Here is a 19,589-nt window from a genome sequence, read left to right on the forward strand (position 1 = left end):
ATCTTCTCATTGTACTCAAAATTGTGTGATCCTTCCATCATCACACAAGAAACTAGCTAGAGAATAATGAGCTTGGAAAGGAACTTGAAGATATCTAGCATGCAACTTTCAAAAGATCCAGCTCAAAGTGAGAAGCACTTTAAACAAAAATTCACACACAAAAGGAACTAGTTGTATTAATAGTAGAAAAGGCTAACACTAGAGCCAAATTAGTTTAGATTTAATCTTCCCTAACCCCTCACATGGAAATTTTACAAAAAGAACTAGCCTACTCAAAAAATGTGATAAAGAAAGATCCAAATCTTTCTACATTAGATGGCTTAGTTCACCTTGCAGCATAGACATCTATACAAATCAAATCCCTAGAAGTTGTAATAAAAAACTAGGATGTTGCTTTGAGAATTATAATGGAAGTGAACAAGACCTTCTTGGCCAGAGTGTATAGACCCTTTGACATAAGTGTCAAAAGGGGGAGAAATTGAAAAAAGGGGGAAAAAAATCATAAAGCTAGAAGAACACTTAATCTGCAAGGGGAAACATGTGAAAGGGGGAGCTAAAATGAAAGGGGCAGTGATAAAATAAATATAGAAAAGAAAGGAGAAGAGAAAAATAGGGACTAGGGCATAATAGGATACATCAGATAAAGAGTATTAGAATTCAAAATAAAGACAAGGAGAATCAGTAGAGGCAAATCAATCTACTCAAAAAGATTTTGGATACAAGGATATGGCACATCAACTTAGGGGAGATCAAAATTTTGAGGTATATAGTCCTTCACATAATTTTGAACAATTTTGAATTTTTGTAGATATGTCAAACATAATGTATATTATACTCAAGGAGATTAGTTTCATCATGTATAGATAAGTGTTTTTGACACTCATGTCAAAGGGGGAGATTGTTAGGTTGGTTTTGACAATTGAGTGTCAACACACTTAAATTATTTTCTAAGTTGATGCCCAGTATAGTGTAGATGTCGAGTTACAATATGTGCCAAGAAAGAAATTTGATAAGTGCTGAGTCATTCAGATGTTGAGCAAATAGATAGTGCTGAACAAGTTTCAAATGCCAAGTGACTAATAGATTCTGAGCAAGCTCAAGTGCTGGGCAAGATATAATTTAGTATGTGTTGAGCATTAGTAATCAATAAGTGTTGAGCAACACAGAATCAACATAAGAGTTTGTACCCTCACAAACTAAGATGTAAACCATTTTTGAGCCAACATATAGATAAATCTTGAAGGATTAAAGATAAGATTGAATCTATTTGGATTCCCTATGCAATCAACATGCAACCAATCAGAAAAATGGAAAGATTTGAGTGGGAAAGTTAGATGAATCTCATTCATAGATTCATACCTAACCCTAAGTCTTGAAACCTTTTTAAGGAGACAAAACCTCATAATGTATAGAGAGTGTGAAAGAGAATGCATATGAGGAGATAATGCTAGAAAAGATTTGAAGGAAGTGAAAGGGGTGATTTGGTCAAGTTGAAGGTGACTTAGAAGGACAGAATTGCAAAATTAGTTATAAAAAAAAATGATCAAGGTTACAACATTTTCATACTAGATTAGTGAGGATCAGATTGGATAGAACAAGTATCTAAAATCAGCAATAGAAAATTGCAAGTAGTCAAGTCAAACATTCTACTATACTTTCTAACAATTGTATTAGTAGAATGAAATCTTATGGAGATAGGTTGGTTTAATAGCCATTCCAAGTGAATGTTTTGTAAATCCTTTAGCCAAGTACACTTTTGATAGAGTGCTAAAATCCTTTAATAGGGTAGGATCTAACAATCCTTGTAAGCTTTTAATAGGGCAAGTCTTTCATAGGAAAAATCATGAGAATGGTCAAAATATGTAACCTTAACAGGTGAACTTTATTGCTATAGTAATGAAGAGTTGTGGATGTCATCCCCACCCTAGTTTTACCTTCTCATTAGAGGGTTTTTGAGTAATCATATCTAGTGTCAAGTGTTTATGTGGATGCATTATCTTTACATGTTATTTCCATATGTATATGCATGCAATGTTTTAAAGTTAAATGTTTTATTGGTTAACTTTTAGTACTTTTGATTCACAACCCCCCCTCTCAGAAGTATACTTCCCACTTGTAAATCCCAAAATCTGAGACACAGTATTTTTCTTTTAATCTAGCTTGGTTGTGATAGTATTTTCTATCACAGTAGATAGTGCCACCTATTTCTCAAAGAAGACAACTTTTGGAGGTTTTTATCTAGGGTAGGTTATAGCTAGAGCTGGCATAGCTAATGCCTATTGCAATGGTATTGGATTTAATGGAATGAATTGACTAGGCATCACTTGTGCTTCAACATGGTATGGTGGTACTGTCATATTGGCATGAGTTGGAACCAACATCTCTCCTCCATTAGGGTTATCCTATTTAGTAAAGGTGATTGATTCTTTGAAGACCTTTTTCTAGTGTATCAATATCTATAGTAGGTGATCTCCTTAAGAATATAGTAGTGAGGTGGTCCATAGAGGTTAGAAAGATCTAAATTGCAGCCCTAACTTGTATGATGTAAGGGGTTTCCAACTTGCAGTATGCCATGTGAAAATGATGATTGAAGCATGATATTGTCTCTATTGGATCCCTTTTGATAGATATGAACTGGTGGTATATTACAATCAGATTGATAAATGTTTTGAATTTTTTCAAGAACAAATTTTAAAAGGCTTCCTAGATTTGAATAGATCCCACAAAATATTCATGTACTAGTTGAGTGAAATCTCTCCCAGCGTATATGAGAACAAATGAAGGACCACATTCTCTTCTTGAATCTATTTTTCATTTCATATTTCCTTGAAAACCTTGATGTGATCCTCAACTATCCATGTTTCTCCATAGATGAATCTTGGGCATAATTTATCAGGGTTCTTGGGAAGGTCATTGAGTTGATCTTGTAGATTTATTGGTGAATCCATCGCATTTGCAAAGAAATCCATGGACGGAGGGTTAGGTGGAATGATAGGTAGGGCTAAGTTATAATATGGAATAGATGAATATGATTAAATTTGAAAAGGGAGTGGTTGGATTCTTGGTATTCCTATATCACTATAAGGCTTGCAAAAGTGAGTGAGTTCTAAGAGCTTGTGTCCACCTGGTGAAGACCTTAATGCTTGCTGAAATGGAGACAATGGATCACAATCTTCTAGTTTGTGTTTACTCTACAAAGTGAACCTCCAAAAAGAAGACCTTCAAAAAGCACACCTTGTGATAGTGATTGACTTTGAAAATTATAGAACTACCAAAATTGTAGAACTATCAAACATCAACTTTTTTTTTTGGGCAAAATGCTTGTCGACCCTCCTTCTAGCAACACTTTTAATGAGTTGTCATTTTGCATGATGCTTAATGAAATAAATCTTTTCAAATATCACTCTTGAAAAGATAGTCAATGACTAACTCCAAGGATCCTCATGATTGTTTGTTAACCTATTGGGTAACTCAATTGAAGATAAATGTGAGTGTTTAGAAGGCAACCTTTGTTGGTACCTACCAATATGCACAATTTTTTTGAAATTTAATGACAAAAAATATATATATTTAGTTTTTTCTATTTTATGATGAATGTGACTTATCAATGAAATTATATGAATTTTTATTTTAACCAAATGTTTGAAAAGAAAATAAAAAAGATAGAGTAACAAGAGATTTAAAGAAAATTACTAAAAGGGAAATTCCTAATGGACATAAGCCAAAGTAACAACATGTCTATTATCAAAAAGGATATGTTAGGAAAATAATGAAATTAGGAGCAGTGCTTCCTCACTCCACTGATTTAATTGTTGATGAGAGATTCAAACAAACAATTGAAAGATGTTTCAAATTCATCAAATTGTGAGGCCTATGCAAGAACAATAGTGTTCCTTTCTCCAATTTGTCACAAAAATTTAATTCATAAGCATAAGGAAAACACTAAAATTAAAATATTTAATGATTATATCAATGCAAAAAAACCATTAGCTCCATTATTATTCATAAACATGCATTAAAAAATAATAACACACTCTGACAAGATTTACTACACTTAGAATGAGAGCACCAATAGCATATATTATTGCAACAAAACATTGGCCTTGAATATATATTATATCCATCTATTTAAAAGAAATCCTCTCTTTTTTTAGGATTGAGATCTCATATAATGTAACTCATGCTAAAAACTAATAAAATAAAGCTTGTTTACATACAAACTGACTCTCTAAATGGTGCTAAGTAGGTCTCCACCCTTGTTTATATCAATTAATGGGTGCATGAGCCTTTACATGACTTAAAACACTAAAAGAAGAAGAGGAAGATAATAAGAGAGAAGCCATGAGATGATATGGGAGTCATTAAGACCTCTAAAAATGGAAGCTTGGCCTTCTCTAGGTGTTTCTTGAAGTTGAACTACCATCAAAATATGTTTTCAATGCATGTAATGCTAAAAAATAACAATTGGAAATTAACTATTGGTAAACTACTTCTTCACCATTTTTAGTGCACCTTGCAATAAGCACACGTTCAAAATGTAGTGCTTGCCCCTAGGTCGCATTTTTGTTATCATTGTCGAACTCTTTTAGGGCTAGTTTTATGTTGATGATTATTAGTAACATTATTTTGAGATTATCAGATATTGTTTAAGATTCAGTTTATTATATGATGAGATTACTTGGTACTTTATATTTCATGAATGCATGATGATTATTGCAGTGTTTGCAATTATTAATGTTGATTAGTTAGATAATTTATTATCATGTGTTTTCTTATGGATACTTATCCCATACTTGCATGTGTATGGTGTGTGTGTTTGTTTTCTTTCTGTATGGCGTTTCTGATGTAGTTAAGGAAGGGAGCCGTAGTCACCTGCTAGTCGAGATCTACACGATAAACCACTTCCTACCATTTTCTATTTAGCTTAATAAATATTATGTATGTACATGCAGGGATTTTATATAGGTTGCAGGTATCGGGTATCGAATTCCCTGAATTACGAGGATGAGCGTACCCTATCACATTATCTCAATGGTAAGAGAGGGGAGATAGATTCTCAAGTCCAAATCCCAACCCTTTAAGCCATTTGTCTTAATTGAAAATTAGGACAAGCATCTGAGTCAAGTACCCTTTGAATACGTCAGATGACATAATTTGTGATATTAACCCTTTTGGTTTGATTTTGTATGTGTTTTGCTATGATGGATTTTTGTGTTTTACATTATGAGTCTTTAGTGTATTTTCTGTTAATTAAGCCTAATTAAAAGATTTAATTAATAGTTTAATTTAATGGAAAATTAATATGATATCTTAATATTTATTTTATTTAATTAATTAGGAAATTAATTAAATAAAAGAATTAAATTTGGAGATGAAAGTTATAAGTTTAAATTTGGAACATGACAATATTTATTTTAATAATAATATATTTAGAGTTCATTTTTAATAAATGCTAAATAATATTATTATATATTTTATCGATTAAGTTTCAAAAATACATTTATAAATAGAAAAGAAATTACTTTATTAAAATTTCATGACCACATGGCAAGTGCATGAGATTTAAAATTTATAAATTAATAAAAATAAATAAAGCGAATATTAAATAAATTAATGTGCATTATTTTAATATTTATTCACATAGGAGTATGTGAGCTCTTGGGAGTTGTCATGTTAACAACACAAGATTTTGCACTCTAATTATGCATGTGTTGTCTACACTTAGGAGTTAGCACATTATTTGAGCACATGGTGTCTACAACATTCTGGAGACCTCATCATGTCTATCTTCTTGTCGTGGAAGTTACGTGCTTAGTTGTAATGCTTATCTCCTAGTTCTTTCTAGACACATTCTAGATGCATCTTAGAGGCCTTTATATAGAGGCTCTTCTAGTGTGTATGGACAAGCTTACATGCATCCGAGAAGCTCATATGCTTCTACATCCTCATATACTTCTACAAGCACTCCTAGTCACTTGGGGGGGTTTTGGTTCTTGGAGGAATTGCGAATGTTGGAGAAGGAAGGAATTTTCAGAATGGAGAAGGTTTTAAGAGGAGGAGCTTCTCTACAATTTTTTAAGGTGTAGTGAATTAGCATCAGTGTCCAGGTAGGCACTCCTAATTATTTCACATATTTTATTATGCTCTTTCTCTTCCTGTCTTCATCGTGTTTGTTATGTCTGTCTGAATAATTCTTTATGAATGGATCTTCAATTTTGTAATTTAGGCATGGATATTGTTTTATCTAGTTATGGGAATTAAAAATATTATTGCAATCTTCCCTTAGTAGAATCAAGATTTGAAAATTGATTCGGGTTTGAGTTTAAATTAAAATAGAATCTTATTATTATGCATTAGTTTTATATGATTTATTAACTAATCTAATTAAATTAAATTTAATTAAGATTAGTTAATGATGCAGAGCCCTAGGTGGACTTGCAACCATTTATACTATGAGGGACATCCCAAGCATTTCTACAAGAACCATCAAGCATCTTCATTAGGATCCTTCTCATTTATCCCATCAACTCCTTCTCTATCAGAGTGCACATACAATGTCTTGTGCCACCATAGGCTTCAAATCATTGTAATCATCCCAATGTCACTCCAAATAATCACTATTTTCATCTTATTCTCACACAATATTTACAAAACTTCCCCAACACATTCATGAAGGAAATTCATCAAAAACTGCCCTGTCACTGTCCCTTACATAGACCCAAACTCAGACATTCATAAATTTTTACCTTGAACAAATTTATTCGATCACTCTAGCCATATTTGGTGCAACTTGGCCCTCTCCAACATATTTCAAATTTGGCCCGATCCAACAATTCATTAGGGAGATATGGCCCTCGAACTAGGACTATTTTATTCAATGATAGTCATTCCTCCATTTTCCATAACCAGGAGTTCTTTGTGCTTAAACTTCACAAAAATAATATATAAAAGCATGGAATGAATTAAAAATTAAACCAAAATATATCTAATAAATTTATACTCAAGATTTTATCCAAATGAGAAGTCTTTTCAATACAAAAAGCAGACTGTGCCCTTATGGCAGCAAGCTAGGACTTTGTAGAGAATTTAATTTGGTATTGTATGAAACTTTGTTACATTGCATCATTTCAACCACAAACACCCTAAAAAATCCCTATCATTCCTCCCCTCCTAAAACTCATGCTCATCAATGCTAATAATACATTTCAAACTAGTCGCAACTTCCTCAAACTGGTTACAGTCAGTTATGACTGTTTACATTTAGTTGAATGTTTTGTTGTGTAGTTGACAACATGGTTGTCAACTTTGACAGCCTTAAATCATTATGCATTTTATTAATATTCCAAAGTATTTTCAAGATTTCTATCCCAACTTTAAATCCTGAAAGCACTCTTAAATCCCATAAACCCTCTACGAGCCTTCTAGGCTTCATTTTGCCAATTTTTGGCAATTTACATTTTTAGGCACTTCAAGTGCATTTGACACCATATAATGGCTCTACTTTCCATATTAAAATAAATTAGACCTTTAAAGGTCTTTAAATAACTCATCTAACTTAGAATCCTAAAGTGAACCCTAGGTACACTAACTCCCAAAATGCCATTAAGGTTACATCATTGATCCTTTTACAAAGTGAGCAATCAAAACATTTAAAACATAAACAAAACATTATTAAGTGACCATTGTGGAATTATTACAATCAAATGAACCTTCAAGGTCATGTTCATCCTTTCATCCCCCTAGGATCTATTTAGTGACCCTAGCTCCTCTAGGCCTTTTATCCTTGGCCCTGGTGCTCCTGCACCAGTTAATAGTAGAAGAAGTGTAATTAATTATTAGTCAATTTAAGTAAATGAATTTTTAAATGAGGGAAAATTAAAAGAAAAGAGATATTAATAAGTGGAATTAAATAATTGAATTATTAATGAGATTGATTTTACTTAAAATCAATGAGGATTATTTTAAATAAATGATTTTCCTTGAAATGTTTAAATGAAATTGTAAAGTAATTATTTGAAAGTTGATAAGTATTATTCTAATGTTTTGAATAATGTGAATGATTTTATCTAAAAGTCAATGTGAACTAGTTCAATGATTTAAATAAGTAAATAATTATCTTATGATTTTTTAGAGAATTTTTTTAAAATAATGGAGGGATAATTCTATGTTTTATTCAAAAAAATAAATGGGTTGAGTTGTAGGTTAAATGAAGAATCTTATACACTTGAAATGTACTTGAAAATGAAAACTAAAACCTAATATTTGGCTTAACCATGTGATTGCGAAAGAAAACTAAAATATGTGTTTGTATCTTGTTCTTTATGCTATCCATGTTTGGGGTTTGGGTGGTCCTAGAGTGTTGACCAGTTAGGATGTCTACTAGAGGCTTGGGAGTTATGCAAATGTGATGGCATGTTGATGTTATTTGGTCTTGATTCTTTTAAAACCCAACCATGGTAATGTGATGGCATTCTCTATGAGATGTTTGTATTTACTAATTGTTAATGCTTTCCAGTCTTCTTGTGTGAAGCTGAGGTGTATGTATTTGAGACAATTGACTTAACCATTTTTGAGTCATCGATCAGTTATCCTTGGACTACTTTCCAGTCACCATGATGGGATTGAAGTGTTGATTTATTTATTGATGTTGTCATGTTGTGACATGTTTTGACTCCACCATTTTGGAGTCTTTGATTAGTATTATTTTCTTTGAGATGCCTTTTTGGTTGCTCGTTGAGAACCAATGGATATGGTGATTTATCATTGATATGGATATTGAGATTTATACAATTGCTCGATGAGGATCGATGGATATTGTGATTATCTTTGATATTGTGGATATTTGATGTTCTTATTGTGGATTATCTTTTGGTATTTTTCCAGTCACTTGTATAGGACTGAGGTGATTTTTTGATTTATAATTCCATGAGCCTAGGGTAGGTTATCTACTTGTAGTGTTGGGAAGTGGCTTGCAATGGGGGCTAGGGCCCTAAGTGGCTGCTAGGGTAACTCATTGTAAGTTATTTAATAAGTGAAAAAATTTGCACTAAATGAGGATTAAAATGAACCTAATAAGATAATTGTATGTTCTCACCCATGCCTCAAGTGCTAGTATAGACTAGGATGGGAGTAGAGAGAACGCTTGGTTGCAACCTTGCATTTCGTAGTATGCCTTGTTAGTATGAGAGGATACTAGTGGCTGCATAGGGATCACTAGGGGACCAGGGTCTATTGAGAGACTACCAGGGTAACTCTAGCATGATTTGTGTGATGACACTTTCTCACTTACATAGTAGGTTTCCTACATGTCTTGTGTGCCTCTAGGTATAGGTGTCGACCCTTTTATGATGGAACCTTTGAGTTAGCATACTTTTAGGATTTCCTAGACTTAGAGAATTTACTTGTGTTATGTGATTTTTTATCTTGTGTTATGTGATTTGATATCCTATTTGGGACTTGAGACTATCTCCCTAGTGCGGTGGGAGTGGGCCATTTAGGTCCCATGCGATCGGGTGGTAGTGTTAAAAAGAAGAAAAAAATAAAATAAAAATGCTACCAAACTTAGTGAAATTTTAGGTTAATTCTTTGGATCCCTTGGTAGGGCATTACACAAAAAGTGCACCTCTAAAGTAGTCCACCAAAAAACACAATTTTTTTTCCAAGTGTCAAAACTTGATTTGCAACATTTGGATTTTCTCTCCCTTCAAACCAAAGTGATGTCTAGATGCTTGCTCTTGAATTTCTCAATCATCTTGTTACTTCCTTATCCCCTAGTAAATATAGTAACTCATACTTGTTGCATGCTACTTGGTGGTAGTTACTTATTTCTATCCTTGAATAATCAAAATCCTCTAGCTTGGAGTCTAGTTCCAACAATGCTTCTTTTACTTTGAAAACTTGTCTGACATCATCTTTAGATGAAGCTATTTCAAATAAAGCTCTAAATTGTTGAACTACTATCTATGCTAAGGAAATTTTAGTTAATGATTCATCTTCAAAAATCTTTAGTCTATTAGTGTTGTAGTATGTTTTTGCTTCCAAAAATTTCCCCTGAGATTTATTCTTTATTTGTTGAATATCCTCATATAGCCCTTCCATGACTTTATTTCCTAAAGATATATTCTCTATTCAGTCATCTAGTTTGTCTAACTCCTCTATTGAATAAATTTCAATTAACATACAATACCTTTTCCCTTTAATAGATTTCATTGCTTGTAAATCATTAGCCTTGGTATGGACTTCATCCATCAATTCAAAATCTTCATTTACAATGGTAACCAATTTGCCAATGTGAGTTTAAATGTTGTGTAGAAGGTTCACATTACCTTCTATTATGTGTACTCTTCTTATTTCAAAACTGTGATGCCACCTCTCACATGCACCCAAAAATGAATCCCCTATTGGTTGCCCTACCTCTTTTCTACCTAGTGTAGATTTAAGAGAAATCTTAGGATTCTTAGGGTTTATAGAACCCACTACTTCATTAAAATATCTCGTCAATAATTTATTCTATTTTCTTAGTATCAAAAGCTCTAATTCATCTTTCTCAAGATGTGTGAACACTTGTTTGAGACATGTAATGATTAGAACCTCTTCTATGTACAACCTCCTTTTTTTGGTAGCCCTTAGGGGTCAACTCATATGAATCCGTGTGAGGAGGTGGAATAGCAATATTTGTTAAGAGGTCCTAATCCTAGTTCTTTGTTATGAAAGCTAGTGTTTCAGCATCATCCTTGGGTAGCTTAGGCTTCTTGGTTTCATTTATCAACTATACCATGCCTTCCTCTTTTGTCAACTCTAACTATCTTTTCTATCTTAAAAAGACCTTTTTTATCCATTACAATGTTTTTCCCATCGGTAACATATACTGAGCCAAAGAGGTGGGTTCTGATGCTACTCCCTTTCCCTTATCACTCCTCTTAGGATTCTTCTCATGTTGAGGAAGAACTTTAGAGTGAGCTTCTATGCCAAGTTGAGCTAGAGACCTAGCCTTTGTACATGGAGGATCTTTCTTCCTTTCTTGCATAATTTTCCATTCCTTTGATCCTTCATTGACATTTAACTAAAAATATTATCCATCTTCTAAGGTTCAAATCTCAGGTTCAATCATTGGAGGAGGCAGGGAAATTGATCCTTGATCTAGTTTAGGAAGCATTGATGAAATATCATGTGATGGTGCATGAGGAATACCAAGAGGCCCTTGTGGTAAGGGAGTCAATTGATCCCAATCTTCTCCCATTCACTCATTCTAAGGAGTATCTCATATCTTGTCCCCTACCATTTTAGTTCCTACAAGCATAAAATCAAAATCTGAAATGACAAAAATGTCTACTCCCTTGCCTTCCATTTCTTCAATCCGCTTTTTTTGTTCCTCTTCAGAGGTCTCAATAAGGGCATGCTCTCAAGGGACAAAAGGTAGTTTTTGATTTAAACTCCTTCCTTCTTCTTCAATGGCTATAGTTGTACAATTCCTCTTATTCAAGGGGACAAATTATATTTTCTCCCCATCTTCCTCATCTTCCACCTCATGGATGGTTTTTGGCACTTGAGGTGATGGAGTGTTTTTTTTCTTTAATCTCCTCCTCTTTATTCCCACCACTATCACCTCAGTTTTGGCCATTTTTGGTACTAATGGAGAGGTTTCTACTGCAAGTTCTTTGGGTGAAAATGCTCCTTCCTATGTTGGTTTAGGCTATTCTTTCTCAGGTTGGGCTTCTTATTTTTGGGTATCCGACTTTGGCTGAGCCTCTTCATTTTGATCCCTTACACAAGTGGCCCTAATTCTCTTCTTGCCCTTTATATTCACTACCTAGAAGTTCTCCACCTCCTACTCATGTTGGTGCACCATTTTAGGTCTTGCTAGTGATTTAGTGGGGTATGTCAATACAATGACTTTCACCCCTTTACCTTTCTTGGGTTGAGTTGTAGCCTAGAGGCTCGCGGCTTGAGGAAATGGATCCATATAGAAAGGATTTTTGATCCATTCTCTTGCTAAGTCAACTACATGTTAGGCCTAGTCATTGATATCATCATTCTCTCCCTGCCCAATCTCTGCATTCATTATGGGCCTCTCATACATCTTATGCCTATTGTATAATGGATCCAATACCTTAAGAGAATCATTATTCCATGCTTGGAGAGGTATCTCCATGTAAAACACCTTCTCAAAAAGTTGTAGAATCATCCTACAATAGTTCCTAATGAAGACATCTTAGTCATCTATGTTATTCATCCAATGATCCTCAAGTGCCTCTTTGGGAACAAACATCTTTCCCACCAAATGTTGCCATCTTGATATTGTCAAAATATGGGCAAGGTTACTATTAATCCTCAAGAGGATATTGATTCCAATCTAAATCAAATGTAGCAATATCTTATTTCTATTTGACTTCAAAGGCCCTAATGGTGATTGTCCACACCCAAGTCTTCTTGTGCTACTTCCTCACCTTGTGTTAGGCAGAAGCTAGTTGACTTGCTATCTCCAACAATAACAATCTACCAATGGATATCGTGGGAGCTTCTTTGGAAACAAGAGGGTACCAACTACTAAAATACAAGTAAATGTCTTAAATTGGATGTAATAATCTCCAACTTGTGTTATTCAAGTTGTTTCTTCTACTGATATTCTTTTCACATAATCTTCTTCAATGAACCAAATGATGGAAAATATGAACCCATTATTGACCACCTTGTATTCAATACTTTGTAGTGGAAATTTCTTCTTCACCAACCATGGATAGACTACATAAGGCCAAGTATTGCATCCTACATGCTTCCTTTTATAAATAATCCTAAGTAATCTATTGGTCTTTCTACCAAAAGATACACTATATAGGAGGTCATATAAAAGTGGGGATCATTTTTAACCAAAATCAACTTCTCATCTAGATCATTATTGAGTTTTGTGGTCCAATCAATAGGCATATTTCCTATTTTGATGGTTTCTATGAAATGTACCATCCATGTTTCTAGATGACCTACCACAAGAAGGCCCATAGCTCGACTCAGAAGAAAAATTGAGTAGCCAATATTGTCTATCATATAGCCTCTAGTTATGTCTATCTTTCCACTTCTCCTTCCCAAGGATGTTTTGTCAATCAAGTACATCCCTTGTACCAATTGTTTGGCTTTTATCTCATTCTCCTGGTACCATCTATTTGTGTTGTCAAAGGTGATCTAGAGGTACTGATCTACCTAGGGAAGATGGAAGACCTCAATATTTTGAGGTCTTATGTCCAGGACTATCTCTTTAGTCACACTTATGACCACTTTCTCTTCTAGTACATAGTGATGTGCCAAAGTCATGATCAGTTCAGATGATTGAACTGGCATTGGGTGAGAAGCAATATTTACCAACCCACTTTAGATTAGCACTAACACCATGGCTGACCTTTCTTTAGGATTGTTACACAATAAGAGGAAAGCATTCTAGTCAATATGCCTTAATTTAGTATCGTAGATCTTGGAATGCTTGTCTTGAAACCAATATTTCTTTGGCTCCTTGATACTTGATGGCAACTAGTTTTGGTACTATATTTGTGGCCATGGAGGATGAAGATGAGGCCAATATATCTACACAAAAGAGAGATGTTAGTATCTAATGTTGTAAACCTAGAATGACCCTAAAGCGTGACTCAGACTGATAAAAAATTGACCAAAAATAGATACAATTGACTAGAAATCCCTAATGTGTATGAAATATACACATGCACACATGCCCAAGGTGTGTATGTGTGCTCTTTGCATAACACAAGACTTCACTAAATATAAAGTGCACTTGCACAAATGTGCACTTGAACTATGTAATGACAACTCATATTCGAGGGACTTGGGTTTTTAGGGAAATTATGCACCTATTAAGGGTAAGCACATGCACATGTGCATATACTTATCAATTTGTGTTATTATCTCTAAAAGGTGGATGCCCTTTCTCAGAGACACAAAGTAGTAGAGTTGCAGAGGGTGTGTAGGTGCGGTGATTAGAGGTCTAGAGGGTGTGTAGTGAAGATTGAAGGAGGGGGGGTCTATTTATAGGCTGAGGTGAGTTTGGTGTACACCTTTGAGGGTGCACACATGTGTGCATCCTCAATAGGAGATGAGTGTAAAGATGTGCACTTAGTGCACATGGTGTACTAGTGCATACTTTTTATGCTTGTGAAGCCAAAAATTTGAATTTTTGACCTTATAATATTGCTCATGATTGCTTGACTAGGTGTCAGAGCTTGACCCAAACTCAAAGAAAGGTCCTAATTGATCGAGGCACCTCACTGGGTGTCTCAAGAGAGTTTTCAAATTAGGGGGTTCCCATTTTGTGACTCAAAATGGGGCATGTGTTGTGAGACCACAACAGATGGAAGTTGACAAATAATATGATTCCACCAACACAGTTCAGCCAAGATATACATTAATGATTGGCAGATTACAATATCTAATACAAACTTGACCTGATATTGCTAGTGTAGTTCGAATTATAGCAAGGCATCAGGAAGAGCCAAAGGAATCACATTTGACAATAGTAAAATAAATATTTTGATACTTGAAGGGAACTTTGGAATATGGCTTGTGGTATGTTAGATCTAATAACTTTACATTTTATGCCTATACTAATGCTGATTAGGAAGGAAATGTAGATGATAGGAAATGTAGAGAGAGAGAGAGAGAGAGAGAGAGAGAGAGAGAGAGAGAGAGAGGTATAAATGGTACATATTACATAGTTATTATTAGTTAAACTATATGAAAATTTAATAAGATTAGTGGAAACATAGAGATTCATGCATACTATTAGTCATCTCTTTGTGATTATTTATATTAATTACATGGGCACATTCTAGATTCATCATTTTTGATGATGTAGATGATGAGAAATATTTGTAGAAATAGGGAGCTCGATTATATAATTTGTGTCATTCTTTATATTTTCCAACTCACACTCAACAATTTTTTTAAGTGTGCTTAGATAGTTTCCAAATTGTGTTTAGATATTCATGTTAGAATAAAAAAGACCAAGATTATTTGTATCATCTTACACCCTTCTTTATAATTCATAATCATTTATTTCAATAAACAACTCATTTATTCATATCTATAATTTCATTGACATACAAATACTAATTAAAGTAAATTAAGTATTATTAGTAAAAGATCTTATTATTTAGATTGTTATACAAAGATTTTAAAGATTTTAATTTATTTATTTTAATACAATAATAATGTATTGTATATTAAATACAAATAATATATACATAAAATTTGAACAAAATATTAAAAAAGCCAAAATATTAAATAAGATCAGTTGTTAAATTAACAATATGGATAAGGTAGGTACTTTTAAATTACTTTTTGTGTAAGATTTTTTAGATTTTTATATTTAATTGGATATACATGAAAGTATAATGTTAAAGTCAACAATATATACTTATCTTATATGTATAAGTACATTACATAGACATACACATACACATTTATATAAACACACACACACACACACACACACACACATACACACACACACGAATATATATGTTATTCAAATCATTAAAGAACTCACAAAATTATAAAAAAAGACAACAATTTTTTTTGTAATGACTATTCCCATATGAACCAATAAAAAAAAAAGAAAAATGACAATTTTAAACTTATTAAGAATAAATTATAAAATATATAAAATTGTTTCTCAATAAGTTGAACTAATCAAGAAGTTGGATTGAATCAAAGCAATAGAATAAGATTTATTTATATTTAGAATTCTTCTTTTTCCTTACTTGAATAAATAATATAGGAAAATGAAAAAATGACAAAATAAGCACACACATCTAGACACATATTTAAATAATCACTATTTACCTCAATAAAATTCTTTATTTTGAAATTGGAATATCATAAACAATTATAATATCCAATACAACAAATCCAAACTATACAAATTGAATACTACTAAATATGAAGGGGCATAAAAGTTTGAAAATATATATAAATTCTAATATACACCTTATAAATAGGGAATACTTGATATCTACAATTTATAATTTTGATAGCTCCATAATTGACTCCATCAATGGTAGCTTTATAATTGTGTAGCATTTAAATCCAGAATCTTCAAATAGGGATTTGAATTCTTCTTCAATCCTTTCTTTTGCACCTCTAGTTCATAAAATCATGGACATGTGTCAAATGATAGTTGCAAAGGCCTCAAACTTCCTTGGCTTTCCACAATTGTCTCCACAATTATAATCTTGCCATCTTCTGGTGTGGCCTCATAACATTTCTTTAGTAGTGTTACACAATGCTCATCATCCTAGTTATGTAAGATCCACTACAATTGCATTGCACCATTAAGATCTAGATTTTGTTTATATAATTAAGAAATACATTACAATGTGACATTATGGCCAGATTTTATTTACCTTGAGAAATATTACATTGGCTGTAGGTATTCCCTCAAACATATTTCCACCTACATGTTCTATGCCTGCATAAACAATAAATGCAAAATGACAAAAAATTGTGTATTTTGAAAAATGTATTATATTGATGAGAAAGGAAAAATAAAATATAATTTTTTTAATGATAAGAATCTTGAACAAGATGAAAAAGATCACCATAACACATTAGAGTTAGACAACACAAAGTGTTGATGAGTGACATAACATTCTTCTTTATTACGTGTTGTTAAAAGTACAAAACAATTATTGTAATTTTATATGCAATTCAAAAGTGTTTTTGGAAGTATGTAAGAGTTATGACCATAACTCTATTATTATTTTTTAAACATCAAAACATATTATTGTTATATAGAGACATTTTTGTTTGTTTATTTTATACATTTTAATCATAAAATTTTGTTCATCTCACACTCATTTTTATGTTGACTTTTAACTTTAACTATTATATATTATCACAAGTCAAAATATATCATTGATTTATCCATTAAAAATAAATGAAAAAAACCATAGTTTTAAAGCAATATGTATTGAATCAATTGTGTTATTTTCGTAGTGGTTGCGTGTCATAGCAATTGAGGCATCTATAAATAGATATCAGTCTAAACTCCTAATGATATATTTTTGACCTTTGTATGCATAAAGTTTTCTCACATTCATTGTAACTACATAAAAGCCAAATCAATAACTCTAAGTTGGTAGGTTACATATGAAGAAATCTAAAAAAAATGTCTAAACCCAATCGACCATTTAAAAACTTAAGATGCAAAAAATTAGAGTGGACACATCTTAGATCCTTTCCCTATATAAAAGTGAGGTAGTGTAACTAATGTTGGATTTACATTAACTTTATAAACTAAATTACTCATATTAATCTTGCTAGATTTTCACAATTCATGTCAATATTATATGTATATCTTAATTTGATTGTGCAACATAATTTTATCCTAACAATAGATCATAGAATGTGGTCCAATATAATAATACTGACAATCTCCAACACAATCATATTCCAAAACCACTTAAAATATTACCTATATTTCATCGGACAGCTTAAACATCACACACTAAGACTTGATTCCTAAACTAAAAAATAAATAGTCAAAACTGACTTATTTTTCCAAACTTAATTTCTTCGTTAGTGTGTGATGTTATGGTACGGGAGCACCACCTCCACTCTCAAATTTAATATTTTTAAGTCACCTTATAATCCCATTAAAATCATTAAAATTGTAATGGCAGATTATTCATCTATTCTTGGGAAAATCAGAAAACATTATATTACATGTTAACTGTAATAGTCATTTGTATTACATATTAAAATGTAATCGGTTGGATGGGAAGTTTGATAACTACCGAAGAAACTTGTGCTCTAAATAGACACCATTGTAATCGATGGAGAGGAGGAGATCGATAGGAAGTTTTGAGGAAGATAATTTAATGTGACTAATACTCTAAATGGACATACTGTTGTAATCTGCAGATATTATCTTAATGGAAGCATAAATGTTCATATTTAATGACATCTTAGTTTTACTGAATTATATTCTATCGATTCTTATTATCTTTTCCATAGTTGTCCAACTTTTAATATAATTGCAGAAGAAGAGAATTCGGTTATGAAAACTGATAAAGAATGAAAGTTAGAATTTTGATATTCAAGATGCTCTGAATCATGTTACGACCGTGTTATAATGAGATCGCGAGACAAAAACATTGTCAACAAAATGCTAACACATTAAGACACAAGACATTTGGCATGTTGGAAGGATACATACCAGGAATAGGAGGTGCACTGGTCACCACATGAGGAAGATCAAAGTTGATGCCATGAATGTGAGGATGTTTGCTTACAATGCTGCGCAAGGAAGCCCCCACACCTCCCCCAACGTCCACCAAGCTTTTTACCTCCTCAAACCCTCCATATTTGTCAAGCATATAAGGCATGATGGAGTTAGCATAAGAGGCCATTGCACGGTGAAAGGTCATGGCCGACTTGGGATTTTTCTCTGCGTGTTCCCAGCTGCTCATTCTATATTCCTTCTCAAACGGACAACAATTTTCCACCACGACTGCATCCAAATGTTGCCAAGGACCCACCGCCACCTTATCACTTACAAACAACACATATGGAGCCAATGATTCTTCATTATCTTTCTGCACGAGCAATCTTGAAACTCTATTCAATCCAAATCTGTCACCATCTTCAGAGAACACACCATGGACAGCCAAAAACCTCAGGATGCGACACAGAACGTCTAGATTTGCAGGGGCAGGAGACATGTGAGAAGCTATCTCTTCTACTGAGAGATACTTTGTTTCATTCACATGGGTGCCCATGATATCAGGAATGTTGAGCAAAACAATGGCTCTCAGAGCCATGGGCTTGGCTAGAGATATCATCATCTCATGCAACTTCAGTTTAGCTTCCTCCATTGTCTCTTCTTCTTCACAAATGAAAGTTTCTCCACAATGGAATTAGAGATTGGACGATTGGCTATTATAGAGACTTCAGAACAACACTCGAGTCTAGACAATATTTCCCTTTCTTCATTACTGCCCAAAATAATAAAGAAAACCTTATTTATTTCAAGCTCAATCGTCTTTAATAATAGCACACCAACCATACTCACTCCATTAGTGCTATTGAATGTTGATAGATGTATGTATTGACTAATTGTTATATTGAATGTTGATTGATATAAACATATATGGCACTTAAAAATATTATTAATGCTTGTAGTTATAGCTGTAAATTAAGACGTGCTATCTGAATATTGTAGGGTCCCAATCCCAACTATTGGATAACATAATGTTGATAGACACATTAGTTATATATGTAAATTAAGAAGTGTTATTTGAATGTTTAAGAGTATATATATATATATATATATATTGTTTTGGGTAAAATGCTTTTATTTATTATGTCAAATATATATATTTATTTTAAGATGAGTCATTTGAATTTCTAAATTAATGGTCTACAAGAGGTACGGCTGACTATAGAAGTCTTTCTGGCCATAAGATTATCCTATCATTGATTTCATTTGTGCAGGACTGCTTGTTTTAGTTCTAACAATGATTTTCACTGATAGAAGCACACCACCTTGCACCCAAAATACCAGTCAACTGTACATCATGGTATGTACA

At 32.9% G+C, this 19,589-nt stretch overlaps 1 pseudogene; it reads right to left on the reverse strand.

The window, feature by feature from the left end:
* Positions 1 to 16,019: 16,019 nt before the first annotated feature.
* LOC149562703 (flavone 3'-O-methyltransferase 1 pseudogene) lies at positions 16,020 to 18,895 on the reverse strand (annotated as a pseudogene).
* Positions 18,896 to 19,589: the final 694 nt, after the last annotated feature.

Source organism: Cupressus sempervirens, chromosome 4 (assembly GCF_028749045.1).
Source record: "Cupressus sempervirens isolate cs-2001-9-10 chromosome 4, ASM2874904v1, whole genome shotgun sequence".
Classification (NCBI taxonomy): Eukaryota; Viridiplantae; Streptophyta; class Pinopsida; order Cupressales; family Cupressaceae; genus Cupressus; species Cupressus sempervirens.